This window comes from Podarcis tiliguerta, assembly GCF_965153285.1.
Source record: "Podarcis tiliguerta genome assembly, chromosome: 3".
NCBI lineage: Eukaryota > Metazoa > Chordata > Lepidosauria > Squamata > Lacertidae > Podarcis > Podarcis tiliguerta.
Window position 1 is genome coordinate 39,008,669 of NC_139536.1, and position 21,839 is coordinate 39,030,507.

Sequence of the window (21,839 nt, forward strand, 5' to 3'; positions counted from 1 at the left end):
ATGGCTAGGCGATCATAAAATTGCTACAAAAACAATTGCGATTGGCAGTCTCATAATGATCAGAGAAACATTCTGGGCAGGTCTATCACTTAAAGAATTGCTTTAATGCTCAGGGAGTAAACAGATAATAGCACTTTGTGCAGTTATTGAAGCAGAAAGGAGAACATTAAACACACACACGTGTTTTGAGAAAAAGGCAAGACAGAATTTTCCCTTGGAAATATCAGCCATCAGCCACAGTGTGAAATAGTAAAAAAACAACAACAAAAGTATAAAGGAAGGAGATTTCTAAAATAATCATTCACACTATTGGAGAATGATGAAATCACTTGGCATGTTTGCCTGTGTTTCCTGAGTGCCAGCCTCAAATCATAGCTTGCTTCAGCCATTTTGTCACTTCAGGGGAACAGTGAAGCATATTTGCCATTATTGGCTGGGAAATTTAAAAACAAATGCATAAAGAGAAAGAGAATTCCCTGGGTACCAAGAACCAGGCTTGGTGCAAGTACTCTTTGGTAAGAGAACGCCGGCAGAGATTTAAAATCACAAAATATGAAGCACAGTAAAGCATAGGAATATAGCCTATTAGACCTTTAAAATATACCTTCCAAAGTTCTCCACTTCCCCCAGCATAGAAAAAGATCACATGTTTGATAAGTTAAAAATGGTTTACTTACACTTCTTCAAAGGTCAGATTCATGTGATTTTTCATAGAGCAGTAAAAAAAAAACCAACAGGCAGCAAAACTTAGGTTAGTTCCAAAGTGGTGAAAGTTCCAAAATTATTTGTATAGGAACATAAGGATGGCTTTGTAAAAAAAGGGGGGGCATGCAGTGTGAGCTTGGAGCAACCACTAGCTTGCCTGGTATTCTACTAGTTCCTAAAACCAGACAAAAATTAATAGATTGGAAATGAATGGATTGGAATATTTTCCCTGCTGAAATAAAATTTCCTCGGCCCTTGTTTTTGGTTATGCAAACATAGACCTGCTATTTAGCATAGAAGTCTCAGATGGTGGAAGTTTATAATCTGAAAGGCTGCTCTCATCAGCCTTCTGCCTTTTCCACATTTGCATAGGGGAGGGGATAAATGGTTACAACACTTGGGGGCATGAGTTGCTTTGGCTGTTCAATATTGGAAACCCAAATTTATTGGGGCAGCTTTGCACATGGAAGGAAGCATAAAACAGCAGGGTCATCCTGTCAACTCACAACCCTTCATTCTCCGCATTAAATGTAACATTTGTTAACGTTGGGTGCAACAGAACTGCACTGTTAACTTGAGCAATAAATGTTCCTTTAACACAAATGCCTGTCTGCACGAACATACTGTTGTAGTTGCTTCTAAACCACCACCTTCTACATATGTTTTTGTGTAGTTGTATACACACAGGGTGCAATTAAGTACAATCTTACTTGCCAAACCCTCCCTCCCTCCAGCTTAGTGGCTTTTGTGAACTGTTGGCAGACACAACAGAAGTACAGGTATTTATGACCACCTTGTGGGATTTATTTAGCAGGTGGAAGACTGCCTGCCACCTGTTTCCATCCTAACACCCGTAAAACAAGAATATTTCTAATTTGCATGCAAGGTTGGAAATAACATTTAGGGTTATAGCCATGTTCTGAATAGACCCATTGAAATTAATGGTCCTATGTTAGTCAGGCGGCAGGGGGAGAGGAAATGGTGGAGGGCTAAACGTGTGTCATTCAGACTGTCCTAAGCCAAGCTCTGAACCAGTCGCACTCCCCTAAATCTGTCTCTGCCATGCCCTCCAAGATAGTCCTGTGGCCTCAAGTGTGGTAGAGGTGTTAGTGTAGTCTAAAAACAGACTTGAAATTATCCTTGAATAGTTTTGCCGCTAGCAAGTTTGATCCTAGTAACAAATTTTCTCCCCAGTGACAGACTTCTGTATGAGAAAACCTCTGAAAGAGTGTGCTGGTCACTCTGTCCGGATGGTTGAAGAGCAGAGAGGAAGAATGATTCTCTGTATTGTATATAGTTCTGTTTTATTTTCCTTAGGCCAGCAGTTATACAAGCTATAGTGTTAATTCTTCAATAAATACTTCAAAGCAGAACTGGAATGGGTGAGGTGTTTATTCCCACGTGGGAAATCGCCAACAGATGAGCTGAACTGAGAAAGAAGATTCGGGAAGACTTTAGGCTGACTGAAAAAGGAACCCCAAATGATTGGCATAGTGCACTGACAAGAGGTTGATTGATGTCTGTCACACCAGTGTTGAAGAAAAAGGTGACTTCTAGTCCAGGTGACTCTAGTCTGTGGAATTGAAAGGTCAACATCTTGTGAAATGTCTGACTAGCCTTGAGAAGTGGAGTTAGTATGGAAAAGAGCAACAACCTTCTCTGTTGTGATGCCTGAATTACAGAAAAGTCTCTCAGGAGAGGTTCAGCTAGCCAGCCTCCTATTTGCCTATTTTTAAATTGGTTCTTAAGACCATTTTGTTCCTGTTGACATTTTCCACTTAGAGCTTGCAATTATGTATTTATAATCTGTTCGCTGAAAAGTCTTTTTTAATGCAGTTTTATTTCTGATGTTGGTCTGCTGTTTTATTGTAAATTATTGTACTTTAAATTTGTGATAATACATATATATTATTCTTTACTTTGTGAGCAGCCTTTTCCCATACGCTTAGTCCTAGGAAGGCAAAATATATTTAGTTATTGCCTTGTGAGAAATTTAAAAAAGGCAGAACCCCTCCTTAAAAATAAAAAGGGGTTCAAGCTGGGGTGTGGAAATGTGTCTCTTTTTAGGGACGTTACAGTCACAGATCACTGGCCATGATGTTTCATAGTCACCTTATCCAGATGGAAAATCAGATTTAAGCAACAACCTTGAAGATTAGTATGAGTATGAGGGGGAGGGGGAAGGAGAGGAGAGAACAGCAATGATGGTGAGTCCTTGATGGAGAATCACTTCACCCATTTACCCTTCCCAAAAATTAATATTTGTAAGGAACCACAGTGAGGTCTTGTCCCACTGTGAGGTCTTGTTCTCATAATCACTCAACCTTCATGGAATGCTTATTAGGTTCTCAAAGACACTTGGGCTACATGGATCTTTGCCTGATCCTCAAAGCAACTCTTAGGTTATAATATTTTTGTTACAGGATTTGTATTATTGATTTATCAGTATCTCTAATTAAAGCATAGATCTGTAAAACATAATGTTTAATTGCTTTCTAAAAAATAATTGCACTTCTTTCCCTATGTTTTTAGCTGGTTCCATTTTAGGTGTAAGGGGCATTGAGTCCCTGTCAGGGAAAAGTTGGGATATAAGTAAGTAAATAAATAATAATTTATCATAATTGCAAAGTAAAATTCATATTAATGGCCCTACGGTGTGGTCTGAGAGGACCTGATGCAGTCATGTTTGGGGTCTGATCAAGGCTTGGATGAGAAACTGCCTGGGAACCAGACAGTATCTATGAGGGAAGAAAGGTGGGATTTAAATGCACCAAATAAATTAATGCAGAGTAATAAATGATTTTTGTTTGTATTCTTTAAAAGACATCGAGAAGCCTCCCTGAAAATTCATCAGCATTTTCATGGAGAGTTTCACCTAATACATACATTTTTGTATGCAATGTTGTCTATTTCACATACATCATAAAGATACCACAGTCTCTGCTGTGCCTCATTTCCAAAGGAAATATGAACCCTTGGTAAGTGCCTAAACCCCTGGAAACCCGCACCACTCGGAGATTAGGGTGGCGTGTAAGAATATGCTATAAAATGCTAGAAATCAAAGTGAGAGGCGTGGCTGATTTACCCATCACTGGCTGTCACTTGGCATCCAAAGAAAAACACTCACAGCTATTCCAGGTTATGGAAGATTCTAAAGGACACATTGCTAATTCTAGAAAAGCATGCTGCCCAAAATTGTCCTGATAGTTGCCTCCCAACCCACCCACCTTTTTCCTTTTTAAAGTTTTGAACATCTGCTCTGACCATCTTAGCTTCAAGGAGGATTATGTGACCTTTTGTCAATGGACGTTAAAAATAACAGCACCAAGCTGATAGATTTTGCACGGGCTTTGGGTGATGACTTTTTCTACCAGCAAATACAAAAAGAAGAAGTCAATAATAGGCGGTTAAAACAAAACAAACATCATTTACCCATTCTACCCTGTAGATAAAACTGGGGAACAATAATTCAAATAATTTTTTAAGAATATTTAAGTATCACATACCAACTTGCTTCCTTTAACAGGCAAGGGCCTAAGAACTGTCCTGTCTCATTACAGGGGGTGGGGATTTATGACAGGACTGTTCATCTATTGCACTTAGATTGTTAAATACCTCTCCCAAAGAGATCCTTCACTGATTTTTCAGCATGCAACCAGAACCAGACTTTTCTTCAAAAAAAAATCTGCTGTCTTAGAGCAGCTGCTTAAGGAATTTATTTTCAACAGCTGTTGAAATTTTGCTAATGTTAAAATTTCATTTCATTTCATTGTTTTTATTTTATAGTTTTAAATGCGCTTTAAAGCTCCTTAAGCAGTTTACAGAAAAGCAGGGTATAGCTAAGAGTAAACATGGAAATCATGCTTAAGTAAATGAGCCAGCATGTACAGTGATAAAAGACTGGTCTAGTACCAGGGGTGCCAACCTGAATAAAAAACATAGGACAACAGTGGCGAACCTAGGGTACGCAGAGCCCTCACTGGTGGCACGTGCGCCATCGGCCCATCCGACTGTTGTTTTGTTGTTTTTTCCATTTGTTCTCCCACTCCTCCCCATGCTACTGCGTGCATCCACTGCTTGAACCCGGAACTTTTTCCCCCCTTGCTGGTAGCTGGCGATTGTTTTCAGCAATTGGTCTGTTTTTCAATTGGCTGCGGCAGTGGCTGTTTCTGATTGGGCGTAACAGCATTCATTATTTGACCCCTCATGATTCCCCCCCCCCTGCACTTTTTTCGATGCTGCGTGGTAGTTCCCAGCTGCCCCCTCCAAGCCAGGCCTTGCCCATTCCCTTCTGCCCCCCCCCCCCTGCTCCAATCCTCCACAGGCCCCTTGCCTCCTGTGGGCCTGACCTATCAAAGCCAAGCCTATTCACAGGGTTGTTGTGAGGATAAAACTGGAAGGGGAGATCAACCTTGCCACTCTGATCTCACTGGAGGAAGAATGGTAGAGAAATGGAGTATATAAGCATGTGAAGCACATGCAGCTAAGCTATGGATTTCAGCAGCTCTCCAGGCAGAGTTTCAGAACTGAATAGCATCCAATGCACTCTATTTTATTTCTAGCAGATGTCATTATTCCTTGTCAGAGAGCACAGTCTCTTCGTTACAGCGTATGAACCTAGTTTCCTACAGTTATGTAAGAACAAAGGATAGTAGCCAGAGACAGGCTTTTTCTCTGGAAGGAAGAATTGACTGAAATTGAAGATTTTGAGAGATCACTGTGGTAATTTAACAATGTTCATCAACCTTGGGTTCCCAAATGTCGTTGGGATAACGGGAGTTGTAGTACAATAACATCTAAGGACCCAAGGTTGAAGAACATTGATTGTGAGTACATTTTCGTTATCATTTTAAACGAAAGTAAACAAAACATCCAGAGCTGCGCGTTAAGAAGAGGAAGAGCAGTAAGGGGAAGTTACCGATTCAACAGTTGAGCTGAATAGACTTTTAATCAAAACCATATTATCATGCCCGTATCTTGGCAGAAATATAGTTTAAGAAACAACACAGAGCTATGGCAGGTGTATAGCAAATGATCATTATTGACACACCCACTGTTACTTTGGGATTTATGATTTAATAGCAATAAAGACAAAAAAGCAAAAAATTAAGTTGTAATCAACTCTTCCCTTATGGCTACAGAGTATGTGGATTACACAAAATGTGGTGCCATGGTTGGATTAACTTGAGAGGCCATTCTATCTGACCTAGGCTTTGACAGTGTCATATATCAATACGGCAAAAAATAACGGCTTAATAAACACATTTTCCAGTTTAGTCTCTCTTTAGATCAATAATCCCTGTCAAAACATCTTTATTTATACCTCAGTTATTTCTGTGCTCTAGTTGCATAACAAAAAGATGTCAGAACTTTTGGTTTGTATTTAGAGATTCTCTTGGTCAGTCAGATTCAAAAGGTTTTCTAAAAGGAAAAGGAAGCTTAACATTGTTAGATCAAAATGCACAAAATGCACAGTTTTTTAAAATAAATCTCATTATTGTCAAATGCCAGTTTATGGGGGAAGGGGGAGAGCAGTCTTCCAGCTGCTATCACTGCTTCTGCCAGAAGTCTACCATAAAGCTAAATCAAATGGCAATAAATTACCGTTAAGCACAAAGTTTAGGAACGCAGTTAGCACAATTTAAATTATTTCAAGCAAGGAAATGTCTTTTGATGGTCACAAAGAAGCAGACGACTCTAAACTAAACTCCATAAGCTTAGTAAGCTAAGACTCTATACTTAGCTTTTATATTTATGAATTAAAATGCAGAATGTTTTACAAAGGTAAATGAAATGCAGACCATGACATGGAGAAAATAATGCAAAACATAAAATAACAACAGCAAAATGCACACCAGAACCTTAAAAAAATCAGGGTCTAACCAGACAGTATTTTTAAAATGAAATGCAGCCCTTGGAGACTCCCAGTTTAAGTGGAAGAATGGTGTGAGAAAGGGGATACTTAACCCTTCCCCTTCCTGCTATTTTCTCTGCCAAAAATAACCACCTCAAGGGAAGGGGAAAGAATATATAAAAATACAGAATAATTTTATAGGGTAATTCTTCTATATGGTATACAAGAAAAGGCTTGGATAGTCTGCTTATTTTATTTTAGCAAATCTTCATTCTCTAGTTCCATTTGCAAATCTGCTTCCAAATGAGACAGCTCCGCTGATCTGGTGTCCTGAACCCCTGGCCTACCTGGCAGCAAGCCGGTATGTCAAGTCCAGGGGTCAAGCCACACAAGCAAAGTCCAAAGGTCAAGGAAACACAATCCAGGGTCAATCCAGGTAGCTAGGTCTGAAGTCCTGCAGTCAGGATACCGTCCAGAGTCAAACCCAAAGCACAGTCCCATACAGATCCAGGAGCATCCAAACCAAGTTCCATCGACAGTCAGCAAACACAGCCCCTCAGTTCTGCTTCCCTTTTGTACTTTGCTGATTGCAGCATCTGGGCTTGATGAGGCAGGTGACCTTCACCTGCTCCAAGCCTACTCCAGCTGAGCAATCACACCCCGTCCTCCCAGAGCTAGTGAGCCCCACCTGGCCAACTAGGAAGCTGGGCTGTGGGCCCTTGCCTGTCTCAGCCTCCTAGAGTGCCACTCCTGCTGCTCTCTACACCTCAGAGCCCAGCCTTGCCGACCCCCGACCTAGTATGATACAGAGCGGGCCCCTTCTTCCCCCCAATGGCCATTGATTCCCACTTCAACTATTGGGTAAGATTGATTTGATTCTTCCCCACTTGTTTATGATGTAGATCTTCACTCACCCCTTCTTTCCTGACTCAGGGGGCGGGCACCATTTCACTTCAGGTGCCAAAATGTCTCCATCCTTCATTCCAGTCAGATGTGAATTAGGGTCACACAGGAGAGCACCTGTTGATTAACTTTGGTCAGGCCGGCTCATATTAGAGAAGGTATCATGGTCCCAAATTGTGCAGAGCTTTAACAGCCGTAACAATTTCAATGTTTCTATTTTGTTGTTTACTTGTATGTTTTCATTAATCCTCTAGGAGTAACAGGTAGCTGTGGTTTTGCAACCCATCAGTATTGTTCCAGCTTAATGTCATATCCCTGGCTGGAGAACCAGGGTGCAAAATATCAGAAATGAGGCTTGTGGCATTAAGCTAGCAGGACAGAAACCTAGACCTCTCAATACTTTCATTAAATTCTTGGAAAGATTTCTGAAGTTTGTTAAAACCTGCACCACAAAAGGTGCATTTCAAAAATTTTAAATAAATACTGATACCAAATATATATGCTGGGCAGCACTTTTGTAAATAAATTGCTTGACAAGACAAGTACAGTATACATCATCATCATCATTATTTTTTTACGGACAAATCCACAACCTGACTAACCCAAAGGCTTTTCATTTAAAACGATCTGTTGAAGCCAATGGGACTGAATTGGCTGAAATCCAAATGCTTCAGGTGAACTGGGTTGTGAATTGGGCTACCCATCAATCAAACAACTATACACAGCCAGTATGAAATAAATCACTTCGTTCACTTTTGCAGAGGCTAAATCAGAAACCCACAAAATCCACTGATACTACTTTTTAAAACACTTCTGTTTTTAATTAACTTAGATGACATGGGTGTGGTGACTATTGGAATTATTGGTCAGTACAGCCAAGCTCTGATTCTTAGTAGAACTGCTGCTTAGCATTCAAATATTCTAAGAAATACCCCCTTTTGTAGTGAAATCAGCATAAAATATATAGTGAGATGCTATTGTCCATTTTGTTCGTAAAAGAAAATCATTTCATTAAAGATAGTGGAAGCTTTAGTGCTTGATTTAGAGAACAAACTAGATTCACCTTGAGAAATAATTTTAAATAGGACAAATGTGCAAAGATCTTAACAGATCTATTGAACCAGATACCGGGATATTGAACATTATGACATATTAGGTTACATTACTGTAATGTGTTGTACATGGGGCTGCCTTTGGAAACTACAGCTCTTCAGATATTGGGGGGGGGTATGGCAACCCGCCCGCCCCCCAAGACTCATAACAATATTATACCAATTTGGGGTTGACTGTTAGTTTCTCAGCACAGTTTAAGAGCAGTTTTTGACCTATAAAACATTTTATGGTTCAAGACCCCAGTAACTCCTGGTCCATCTCTCCTCATATGAACCAGTCTGGATTTTGTAGTCTTAATCAGAGGTCCTCCTTCATGTGCTCAGTTTTAGGGAGTTGGAAACAGCAGATATTTTCAGTGGTGGCCCTGCTCTCCATTTGTGGAATGCTATCCCCAGAGAAATACATCTGGCGACATCATTGTTTGTTTTTAGAAACCATTTTTATTTACCAAGGCCTTTGATAGTTAAGTTGTGCTGATATTTTAGTGGTGGTGAGGCAAGACTGGTTGGATGATCATTTTATAAATGTATTGTACATTGTTTTTAAACTTTCTGGCTTAAAATTAATTATATTTGTTTGTATTTTATCATGATAAATTCCTTTGAGACTTATTTGTATAAAACAACCGACAAATATAAATGATGGTGATGATGATGATGATGATGATGATGATACAGTGGTACCTCGGTTCTTGAACAGAATCCGTTTCTGAAGACCGTTCTACTTCTGAAACATTTGAAAACCGAGGCGAAAAGGGCTGGCTGCAAGTTCAGTTGGAAAAATTAAACACACAGCAGAAGCTGTTCCACTTCCGAAACACGTTCAAAAATGGAAGGAATTACTTCTGGGTTTTCAGCATTTGAAAACCAAAACGTTCAGCTTCCAAGACACTCGAAAACCGAGGTACCACTGTATAGTTGATAAGTCTTGTACCCATGAGGGCAGAGGGAAACATCATAATGGGTGGGAGGCATAATCATGGTGAAATTATGGTTTAAATCAAACTATGACTTAGCATGATATACAAACCATTTTGTTACTGTAAACATTTTCTGTGTTCAGCCTTTTTTTTAGTAATCAAGATGTCTTAGACTATCTGTGTAACCAATGCCAGCTTTCAATGAAAATACCCAAACAGTGTATATTATCTTCATCAGTAAGTGAGTCCCAAGTGTCTTGTAAATTATGGGTCAAGAAGAATGGAATGTTATTGATCTTCTGAGTATTTGCATTTTTATTTTACCTAACGTCTATGCCAATCTTATTGGAGTATTTTATTATACCACAGTGTATCCAAGTGTGAGCTCAGTTTTCTATGTTTGGTCACTATGGAGTCCTTCTTTAACACACCGTAAATTGTTCCACCAAACCCGTGAAAAAAATAAAGCAAAAAAAAGAGCTCAACTAACAAACAGAATGATTGATAACACAAAGGAATAATTTTAGAGAAAAGGTTAACACATAAAATGATGTCACGCGCAAAACATAGGTGAATGTGCTCCAATGTTATAAAAAAGTAAGAGAGAGTCTTGTGGCAACTTATAGACCAACTTTTTTTTAATGGCATAAGTTTTGTGGTCTATACTTCACTTTATCTGATGCATGTTGTGCAGTCCTGAACTGGCAAGCACAAATACACATGTAGCGTGTGGCACGTGGAGGAGCAAATTTAGAGGGAAATTAAATGACAACATTTACCTGAAAGTCAAAGTTACCCTGACCAATTAACACAACAGTGCGGTGACCATATAGTGAGGCAGCGTTGGTGATAAAACAAATAACCCGGCAGTGGTAAGCCAATAATCACATGCAATGTGATTAAAAACAAAACAATATTAATTCAAGCTACAGGTGACATAACTGAATTGCTTGATAAATTGTAATTAACAGTTTCCCACTGGAGTTTTCTGTTGGAGTCTGTGTTCTTGTAGGGCCATTTTAAGGTTAGTTACAGAGTGCCCAAGTATGTTAAAATGTTCTCTGGATATTGCTATTTCTGATGTCCTCTTCATGTCTATTCATTGTTTTTGTGGAGGCTGGCTTGTTCTACGCACAGTACAGATGGGCATTGCTGGCATATGATTGTATGCACCACTGGAAAATGAGCAAGTGAATAGTCTGGTGTCTGACATTATTAGCTTTGGTAAGAGTGTTGCCCAAGTCGATATGGGGGCAAAGTTGGCATCCTGGTTTGCTGCTGGGCCTGGACCCTGTGTTTGTGTCTGTATTATCTGGCTTTCTGTGGCTAGGAAGTACAGTGGTACCTCAGGTTACATACGCTTCAGGTTACAGACTCCGCTAATCCAGAAATAGTGCTTCAGGTTAAGAAATTTGCTTCAGGATGAGAACAGAAATCGTGCTCTGGTGGTGCAGCGGCAGCAGGAGGCCCCATTAGCTAAAGTGGTGCTTCAGGTTAAGAACAGTTTCAGGTTAAGAACGGACCTCCGGAACGAATTAAGTACTTAACCCGAGGTACCACTGTAGCTGTTTTAGATTATTGTGGCTGAGAGGGAGAACAACTTGAGAAAGGGCTAAGGGCTGCTATATTCTCCTCTGACTGTTGGATCTTAAAGATTTTGGGGGTGTTTTTAATCTGAAAAAGTATTGATTTTTTCCCCAGTGCACAGATTGAATGTATGTGTTGCAAAGGGGATGGTGAAGCATTTCATGTGACTTGCTCAAATATCAAGTTTTGTAAGAAAAACCCATGGGTGGGCCAGCATAGTTTTTGTGGTAATTTAGTCATAGGGTCAAGTCGTACTGCATGTTCCTGATGAAGACAACCAGCCTGTAAGGGAGAACACATTTTCCTACATTAAATAAATCTCTCAAAATTACTACTTGAATCAACCTTTCGTAAGGAGTCGCCAGCCATTGCAGTCATGAGCTGCTCTCACACAGAAGAGAACACACTCGGGCTTCATCTTTTCTCAGCTGATTTAATTCACACTCCATTTTTCATGCCTTCTTAATTCTTGTCAGAAATGTTGCTTTCAAACAAGCCAACACCCATGTCCTCTGTATTCAGCAATGAGTTAGCCATTCAAGACTCATGAAGCAGACTGAATCACTGAGATTGTACAAAAACTTTGTACAAGGTATATTACGGAAATTAGGAAAGTATGTTCTGCAGTAAAGAGTAATAAACAAAATTAAATTACTGAGATTCAAGTAGTTGCTATTGTCAAGAATGTATAATCTGCTGCTGAAATGGAATACACAGGATGAGGAAGTGAAATCAGTAATGATTAAATGGGCACAAGATGTGGGTCACAACATAATGCTAGCCGACTGGGAACGGTTATGGACCACTGGGCTAAAGTTTACGGCATGTAATGCCCTAAGAGAAAATATTATGAAAATGATATACAGATGGTACATAACACCAGTCAAACTAGCAAAAATTTATCATATGCCCGATAACAAATGTTGGAAATGTAAAGAAACTGAAGGTACCTTTTTTCATCTCTGGTGGACATGCCCAAGGATTAAGACCTTTTGGGAGATGATCTATAATGAACTGAAGAAAGTATTTAAATACACATTCCCAAAGAAACCGGAGGCCTTTCTCCTGGGCATGGTCAACCAAGAGGTACGTATGAAAGACAGGATATTTTTTATGTACGCCACAACAGCAGCAAGAATACTTATTGCAAAGTATTGGAAGACACAAGAATTACCCACGCTGGAGGAATGGCAGATGAAAGTCATGGACTATATGGAATCCGCAGAAATGACTGGCAGAATCAGAGACCAGGGTGAAGAGACGGTGGAGGAAGATTGGAAGAAATTTAAAGACTATTTACAGAAACACTACAAGATTAATGAATGTTAAAATAACATCAGATTGAATGTAGAAGGTTATTGGAGTAAAGTTTTAAGGATCAGAAGACCCAACATTCTAAGTTCTAAGCATTGAATAAGCTATATTAAGACATTCAAATCAGAAAAGAGGTTAATTATGACAGAGGGAAGGGATTTGTTGTTTAATTGTATGAATTGGAATACAGGGAAGGGAGACTCGGGGAAGTCAGAGAAACAAGTTAATGCAAGATTAATATGAAGATAAGATTGTTTTTATTTCTGTTTTTTGTAGTATGTTATGTTTGTGTAATTCTGTATGTTTTTGGTGTATTGTTTGTTGCTTTGTTTTGCTTTGTTGTCTTTTATGCAAAAACGAATAAAATATTTATTAAAAAAAAAAAAGAGATTCAAGTAGTTGCTGTCCTGATCAGTTGTAGTGTCTGTTTAAAAAGGAAGGCAGTCAGGTCAAATAATCCCAGTAACACAGACCAAAGGAGGTTAAAGTATAGCTTTAATAAGCAGTTATTTGATACAGAGGCCTCTGATTAACCTTCATTCCACACGTCCCTTCCTCCCAGTAGTATGTAAATAAAATGTCTTAATTTGAACATGCTACACCTGGCTAGAGACTGTTTATGTCAGGCTGATCATCCTCCCAGTTGGGTGCAAGTATTTTTAACAGTTCGTGATTAACGATAAATACAGCAGACATAGTGCACCTTATATTTAACTAAGCCAGTTGTTTTCTATACCCAAAGTTACACTTGAACATATAGTTGCCTGGAGATGAACACTGTGCAGCCAGACCTATTAACATGTCAGCCACTCCTATTCTTGCATATGCAAATCATTGAGCCTTAACGCAGTTTCAATATTTCCCCATGGTGTAAATATTTTTGATATCTAATATTTTAGTGTTTACATGTTGTTATTAAAAGATGGCGAGGCAAATTACTGGAGGACAAGGCAATCAAAGGCTACTAGCTGCAATGGCTGTGTTTTACTTGCACTTTCAGAGGTAGTATGTCTCTGAATGCCAGATGCTGGGAGTCACAAGTGGGCAGAATGCCATCATCTCAAGTGCTGCTTGCATATTTCTGACAGGCACCTAGATGGCCACTCTGAGAACAGAATGCTGGACTTGGTGCGCCATGGCCGGATCCAGCAAGGCTCTTTTTACATTCTGATGCTGAGGCTGAGACAGAAAACACAGACAAATCCAGACATAGCAATCCTACATTACCAATATGTTACCAACACTAGTGGCTTGCGTTGTATCTGGATGTGAGAATCCCTGACTTGTATCCCTGTTTCATCGTACTGTGTTTTACTGTATTTTGTAAACTGCCCTGAAATTCGGCAATGAAGTGTGATATACAAATATTTAAATTAGTAACTAACTAACTAATAAAAAATAGCTGAAACTCAAACCTAACCATGTGCCCAAAAAATAACAGGTAAGTTACAATTTTTTTTATTAGAAAAATGGAGACCAGTAATAGAAAAACCAATACTGATCACAAAGTGAGATAAATACTCTTACCATTTAATTTACCAAATTCAATGGACAAATGCTGCTAATATAGTAAATAACAGCTTATGAAGTACTGAACTGTAGAAAAAAAAGGATTAATGTATACAGTATTTTGATTCTGAAACAAGCTTTTTTTGTAGCAAATTGTAATACAGTAATGTGATTCCTAAACCTGAACTAACAATATGGAGGGGGCCTTACTTTGGACTGTGTGGGAGCCCTCTCCTGTTTTGAGAATATGCCCTCTCTAAAGACCAGAGCTAGACTGCAGTGCCATGATGATCTTGTAACTTTTTTAGAGCAGATGGGAAACCTGTGACTCTCCAGATGTGGCTGGATTGTTGCTGTTGTTGTTTAGTCTTGTCTGACCCCATGGACCAGAGCACGCCAGGCACTCCTGTCTTCCACTGCCTCCCGCAGTTTGGTCAAACTCATGCTGGTAGCTTTGAGAACACTATCCAACCATCTCATCCTCTGTCGTCCCCTTCTCTTTGTGCTCTCCATCTTTCCCAACATCAGTGGCTGGATTACAACTCTCATAATCCCTTGCCTTTGCCCATGGTGGCTGGAGCATCTGATGGGAGCTGGAGTGTAACAGCATCTGGAAAGTGACAGGATCTCCACCCCTGCTTTAGAGACGTCAATGCAGGGACTCAGCTTGACTTGGTAGATGTATTGTACGTACCACGCCCTCTGAGAAGCTTGGCAGTGTGGAGACCTGAAACTACTGCAAGAAGCTGCTATCTAGCACTTCGCAGGCACCTACCTCATCACTGGTTGTTTCCTCCAATTGCCCCCACAAAATAATTGTGAGTGCCCTAAGTGTCATCATAAAAAATACTCAGGTTTCATCTTAGAAAATATTCAGCATATGAGTATGAAGGTCAGTTAAAGTGAAACCATTCCAAATGTTCTTGTCTTGAAAGTGTGGAGCTCAGTTAGCAGCTGAAGGGAGGACAGGGGTATACATTTCACAAGTCCCTTCGCATTGCACTCTTGGTGTTTACACCAGACTTCAAACAGAAGCTTAGGGAGGATCTTCTGTTTGCCTTTGGGAACAGCTACTATAAATCTTTCTCTGCTGAAGTCAAGGTATGACATTTTAAAATATGGGATAGATGCCTTGGAGTAAAATAATATTGCTATAACTTAGGTGTCAAGCTGATGCTTGCTGGGTGTGATAGATCCATTTTAAGGGCTCTCTGGAAAGGGACTGTAGCTGGCCAATTTTTTATGAATAACTTGAGATAAAGGACTGTCAAGAAAAGAGCTCAATGTTAATTTTAAGGCTGCAATCCTGGACACGCTTGTATGGAGTTAAGGCCCTCTGAATGGGCTTACTGTTGAGGAAGTAAATTTAGGATCGGTGGATAGGGTTCTGGATGCAGAAAGTAAAAAAGCGTAGGTTAATGAAGCTGGGAAGAAAGCTTTTTGAAGACCATGCACAGAAGAGGAAGAGGAGATAACCGAAGAGTGCTTCTGCTGTTTTTTGGTATCCTGTAACACTTACCTGAAGAACCATTCAAATCCCCAGCTAGCACACAAAAAATATTATATTCACATTGCACAAAGTAATGTTTTCCCCACTATAGGGTGGGGCCACCCTTGTGGGTACCGGATACATGAAGTGGGGAGACGCTAAGATTCGGAACCAGGTGATGCCTCCCTCTCTACGCCAGCCATGACAGAGTTAGGAAAAAGGATCCTAACAATTTTTGTGATGTAACATTGCATTCTTATGCAGGAAAAACTGTTTTGCTCTGTTGTTGTCTCCTGCATGGTTTGGAAGGAGGAGAGTTGGCCTTTTCATCTATTCTCTGCTGCCATGTAAGAAGGAAAAGAGAATGTGCCCATTTCCCAATTATCCTTTCCATCCACTCACATCTCACAAGTATACTCGGAGGAAGACCATTCTAAAGCAAACCACAAAGTACCAATTTTTATTTTTATTTTTGTTCTGGAAAAAAAGAGAATGGAAAAAAAATTGGGCAGGAGGGCTGATCTGGCAATGTTTTTGGTTTTTTTTTCTGGCAGAAGCACTGGCAGATGCTGACAGGTTTTCCAGGCCATCTATGCAAACTGCGACTTCATAGCTGGGGGGTGTTGCCTGAAGTCAACATTTAGCAGAGACTTATGTACAACATCCCAATCCTTGCTCTTCAGCAGTAAAGCACAACTCTCAGAGCTGAACTGAGATCATTGGGGAGGGCAATGAGCACAAACCAGCAAGGCAGGAAATTAAAAAGCAATACTCTTGTCAAGGACATGGTTTGCCAAATGGAAAGGGTAAAATTGGTGGAGACACCCCTTTCATTTTCCATTATGCTGGGCCTCTCTCTCCCTCTCTCTCTCTCTCTCTCTCTCTCTCCCTTCCTCCCTTTCAACCCCCCACATACACTTTAACTCTGGTAAATGATAACAGTTAGAAGAGTTCTAAACTATTAATAGTCTCAGAAATGAAAATATATTACACTCATTTTGGGATTTCGTTCAAAATCAACAGATCAAAGCGTTGCTTATATAGAGCTGTACAGCAGTGTCACATTCAGACACTTACCAGGCCCTCACCTGCCTAACTTAAGAGCTAAAAATACTTAAAAGAGCTGCCATTCTCTTGGGCCTCAAGCATTTTAACTAATCTTTTCTTGGTGCATGCTATTCATTTATTTAAGACATTTCTAGACCACTTACTTATTTGCATTTCTAATCAGTGTACAAATAATCCAGAGAAAGTGGAATAATAAAGATTTGTCATAAAAGCAAACTCTGGGTGAAATTCAATGTAGCGTGCAAGGAATTGGGGTATGTGTGCATGGAACAAGGTTTGCTCATGCAGGGAGACTTCTCCCATTTTTCTGGGTTCCCCCCAACCCTCCAGAGCAGATTTTAGGGGGCATGGGGGAAGAGACAGGGGAGGTCCTGTTGTGTGAGTGGACCTTGTTCCATGCATGCAACAACTTAATTAAATCTCTCCAAATACCTTAAAATGCTTGCTGGTGCAAGAAAGTCTTAGCTGTGCTCCTGAAGTTCGTAAAGCTTCGTAGCTGGGCCATTTTTATTGGTTTATATATCGGTTTCACAGAAGTGTTCCTGGTAAAAACTGTAAATGCACATTGATCTGAATATCCACGAGCCAAAGGAGAGGTAGTATTGTTGCACAAAACTAGCAAAGGAGTTCATTACATGCTTTAATAGGTACTTACTCTATCCTGTATTGTAGACCAGTATTATCATCTTATTGCCTGTGAAAGGGAAAAACACAGGTTGCCTATAGGTGCCTGAGAGGCAAGATATGAACACAGGACTTCTGGATTCATACTATACACTAGTTTGCGTTGCATTTTCTGATGTTTCAAAATTGCTGTAATGTAGCATCTCTGCAGGTTTTTTCATGTTACAGTAATTGGAACATAAAAGGCCTTATTGTCCGAGTCATCCACGCTGTCATTTTCACTGCCTTGTCATTCAAAAGCCCCGTTCCTCTAATTAATATAGTAAGAGGTTCTAACAAATCTGTGCCTAGTATTCCTATATTTGCATTTACTTGGATCACATATATTCTCACACGGTGTGTCCAGGTGCAAAACATGAGAATACTGTTCACATTTCCTTCCCAGGCTTCTGCAAGATGGCAGTAGCTCAGCCAGTGATTGCAAAGAGTTTACAGACGGCAGCTTTTGTTTACCACAGGTTTTGCTGATTTTGTTCTTTTTCCTTTCTATGAATTTTGTCTTGGCCAGCTTTAATAATTACATTTTTTTGTCCTACAGAGATTTCTGACCACCGTCACTGAAGTGGATTCATTTGTGGGATGGGCAATAAAAGCAAAATCCAAGCCAAGTAAAAGAAGAAGAAGAAAAACCACCCCTCCCGCTCCTCCAGCTGCTGCCTTCCATCGCAGACAAAGCTGCCAACAGTTTGACCCTTATCTTAAAGGAAAATAAGGTGAAAAATATGTGTGGAGAGGTAAGTCAGACTGACCTGAGCAGAAAGTAAGGGAATGTCAAAAGCAGGCAGCCCTCCAAAAACAGTGAAGCAGCAAAAGGAAACACATTTGGGTGCATCCCTGTCATTAAGGCTGAAAAAACATAGTATTTGAGCAGATCTGGAAAATGCCAGCCATCCTAGGGTTAATTCCCTGATTTCCCCTGCTAATGATATTAAATTGTTTGTTTTAGTTGTGATGCCTCTAAATATTCCAACTCCCTTTTATATAAGCAAGCACTTTAGCACCATTAATACTGTACTGGCTGTCAGAAAACTTGGCTGCTGTTCTTTTGCAGAGATCATTGCATTTGTTTGGGGCCAAGGGATGGTGTAGATCAGGGATGTCCAACCAGTAGTAGTAGATCACAAGATCCTTATCATGTACAAAAAGTTATGGGGGGAAAGTTAAAAAATTCTGTGCAGTCCTCCCTCAAAAAGCTCAGCAACTCTGGGCACTTCTCCCCTAAAAAAAGCTCTTCCTCCCCCAATGACAATTGGTAGATCACTCCCAGTGTTTTTATACTGGGAGTAGATCACAGTCTCTTGGGAGTTGGATATGCCTGGTGTAGATGACTAAGACTTGCAGGTCACTAGAGTTTACAGTAAGGCAGGAAGAAGGGGGGGGGAGGGGAGGCTGATAGCAGCCACGAGGAAAATCTTTTGCGATGATGCAGGCAAGGAAAATTGCATACAGGTAACAAGAAACTAAAAAACCACAAAGGGTCTTTTTTAAATACGAGAGCAAGCTTAAAGAGACATTTATACAAAGCAGTTTTCATGAGAAATTATTCAATTTCTTAATAAAGTTTCTTTAAGAACAAACAAACATGGATGCAAGTCAGAGATAATATCCATATTTAGAACTAGGCCAGAGAGCAATTGTCAGAGCTGGCTCCGGGTCCCAGCTCACCAAGGACCAACGCTAGCCGATAGTACAGTATCAAAGTCTTTATTGAAGAATAGTCTCCATTTACAAGTCTCAGCGTCCCAGCCCTACGTCTGGACTTTAGACCGGCGAAGCTCTGTCTGGGTCTCCGCCCCCTGTGCACCAGCTCAAGACTCTAATCTTACTCCACCTCTTCCTTCTCTCTCTCTTCCTCTGGGTCTTACTACCCCCCGGGGTCTCATTCCTCCTGTACTCTTCTGACGCAGAGCTTGACCCCTCTGACTCCTCCCCCTCTCTTCGGCGGGCTTTAGGACCTGGCTCCTTACCCGGGCTGCCCACCTTGCCGCCCTCCTGCACATTTGAACTTGGCGCGCGCGCGCGTTTAACTTTCCGGATGACCGTTTCCTCGCTCCCTGACGAGGGCGTGGTCACTCCTGCCTCACGTTCTCCCTCTGCCTGCGCGCTCCCTGATCCCGATGCCTTGGACTCCTCCCCCCTACTGCACTCTGGGGGGGACGCTGGTCCGGATCTCCAGCTGCTACTCTCTGAGTCCCCTCCGGCCCCTTCTTCCCGAGGTGTCCCCCTGGGCACTCCCCTTGCCCTGACCATGGGGGCCCCTTTCTGTGAATCCTCCGAGTCACTGGAGAGACTCAGAGACCTCGGACTACTGTCGTCGCTGACATTTCCTTCAGACTCCTCCCCCTCGCTCTCCGTTTCCTCCCTCTCCTGTGACTCTGCTCCTGAACCCCTGACATCCATCCCCCCCTCGAAGCCCCCCCTTCCCCCCTCCCCTTCCTCCGGCGGGGGTGCTGGGTGCTCCGTCGTTGTGGGGGTGAATGGTGGATACAGTTCGTCCCCCGTGGCGTGCATCCAGTTAGAGAAATCCGGCTCGTCCTCCGTGTCTTCGCCGACCTCGTTCTCCTCTGCTTCCATCTCCGTGCCGCCATGCTCGAACCCAACGTCCTCCCCCATCACGTCCATGTCCCTCTCACCCTCGTTCCCCTCTGGGTCCGTTGCCTGCCAAGGGCCCCTCAGCCACCTCTCCTCTCCTCGATTGTCCCACCAAAACGAGCGGTCTGAGGCAAACCCCGAGGGCGAGCCCTCCGGTGAACGTGTTTCTAATGCTGGTTCTTCGTCCGAGGTGAATCCCTGGAACGTGCTGGTAGAAAGCGTGGGTGTGAAAAGCCAGTCGTCGAAATACTCGGCTGGCATGGGCCTGTGTGGGAACAAGGCATGAAACTCCTCTTTGAGGAGAGGCTCGTCCAGGGCATAGTCCGGCACCCAACTTTTGGCGCTGGCCGGGGTACCTTCCCTTGCGAGAAAATATTCTACTCCCTCTGCCCCCCATCTCGAGTCCAAAATCTCTGTGACCTGGTTGATGGGTTCCCTTCTTGGCAACTCCCTCCTTGGGGGGATCTCCCTATACTGGTCTGGTGCTGCGCCCTGCGCCTGAAATCGGTGAGGTGCTTTGTAGGGCGTGAGCACCGACCTATGGAATACTGGGTGCATTCTGGATCCTTCCGGAAGTGTCAACCGGAAGGCCACCGGATTGATCTGTGCCTCAACTAGGTAAGGTCCTAGCTGCTTATGTCCGAGTTTCTTCTTAGCTAAGGATCTGGTCGGCACTGCGTGGGCCGCTAACCACACCCAGTCTCCCACCTGTATGTCTTCACCAACCCTCCTGTGCTTGTCAGCCTGCAGTTTGTATGCGTGCTTTGCAAGCTCTAACTGCCTCCTAAGCTGCTCGTGGACTTCCTGCAATTCCGCCGCCAAGACTTCCGCTCCCCGTGGCTCCCCCTCCCCCAGTCTCTCTAATCCCGGGAAGGTTCTGGGATGCCTCCCGTTGTTGGCGAAGAACGGCGTCACCCCTGTGGACACGTGCTTCGTGTTGTTGTAAGCGAACTCAGCGAGCGGCAGGTAGTCCACCCATGTCGTCGGCTGTTGATTTGCATAGCATCTCAGGTACTGCTGCATGATGGCGTTGACGCGCTCCGCTTGTCCGTTGGTCTGCGGGTGTCTCGCCGACGCTAGGTTGATCTTGACGTTCAGGAAACCCATCAGCTTCTGCCAGAAGCTCGAAATGAACTGGCGCCCCCTGTCGGACAAGATAGACCGTGGCAGTCCGTGCACCCTGAAGACGTGGTCTATGAACAGTTTGGCGGTCTGTTCCGCCGTGGCCACCTTCGCGCACGGAATGAAGTGGGCCATTTTAGTGAACATGTCCACCACCACTAGCACTGCCGTTTTACCCCTTGAGCTGGGTAAATCCGTGACAAAGTCCAGGGCCACCCTCTCCCACGGTTCGCTCGGGGTCTGCAGCGGTTCGAGCAGTCCCGCCGGAGGTTTGTGCACTGACTTGGCCCTTTGGCAGGTGTCGCACCTCGAGACGTACTCCGCTACTTCCCCCCGCATCTTGGGCCACCAAAAATCTCTGGCAACTAGTTCTGCCGTCTTCTCCTTGCCAAAGTGCCCGGCGGTGGGTGCGTCGTGTAACTGCTGCAGTACTTTCGCCCGGAGGTCGTCTCCCGGTACATAGAGTGCTCCTCTCCGGATGAGCAATCCGTCTCGTACTTGGAACTCGTCGTCCTTCACCGTGCCCTTGTGCACCTCCTCCATCTTGGCTTGTGCGAAGGGGTCCTCCTGCAGTGCTCGACGGACCGCCTCCAAGTCCACGGTTGCTGAAGCGCACGCCCACGCTTTCGGAGCGAAAATGTGCTTGGCCGCTGCTGGTGCCGCCTCTTCGAGGTATTGCGGCTTTCTGGACAGTGCATCCGCCATGATGTTGTTGTCGCCTGGGATGTATTCTATCCTGAAGTCGAAATCCGCAAAAAATTCCGCCCATCTGATGTGCCGCTGGTTCAGGAACCTTGCCGTGCGCCAGTACTCCAGGTTCTTATGATCCGTGCGAACCTGCACTGTGTGTTTGGCCCCGACGAGGAAGTGCCGCCACGCCTTGAATGCTGCATGAATGGCCAGCAACTCCCTGTCCCAGATGGTGTAGTTCTGCTCCGACTTGCTGAGCTTCCTGGAGTAGAAGGCACACGGTCTCCAGT

At 42.6% G+C, this 21,839-nt stretch overlaps 1 long non-coding RNA gene across 4 annotated transcripts in view; it reads left to right on the forward strand.

The window, feature by feature from the left end:
• The window catches only part of LOC310673670, a 31,691-nt gene that overhangs the window by 2,565 nt on the left and 7,287 nt on the right, over positions 1-21,839 (forward strand). For 2 of the 4 annotated variants that reach the window (XR_014509170.1, XR_014509171.1), the window contains exon 1: positions 16,328-17,879. This is a non-coding gene — a long non-coding RNA (uncharacterized lncRNA). Of the gene's footprint in view, positions 1-4,965; positions 5,149-16,327; positions 17,880-21,839 lie in introns of those variants that run through there. The other 2 variants (XR_014509169.1, XR_014509168.1) reach the window with 2 other exon arrangements.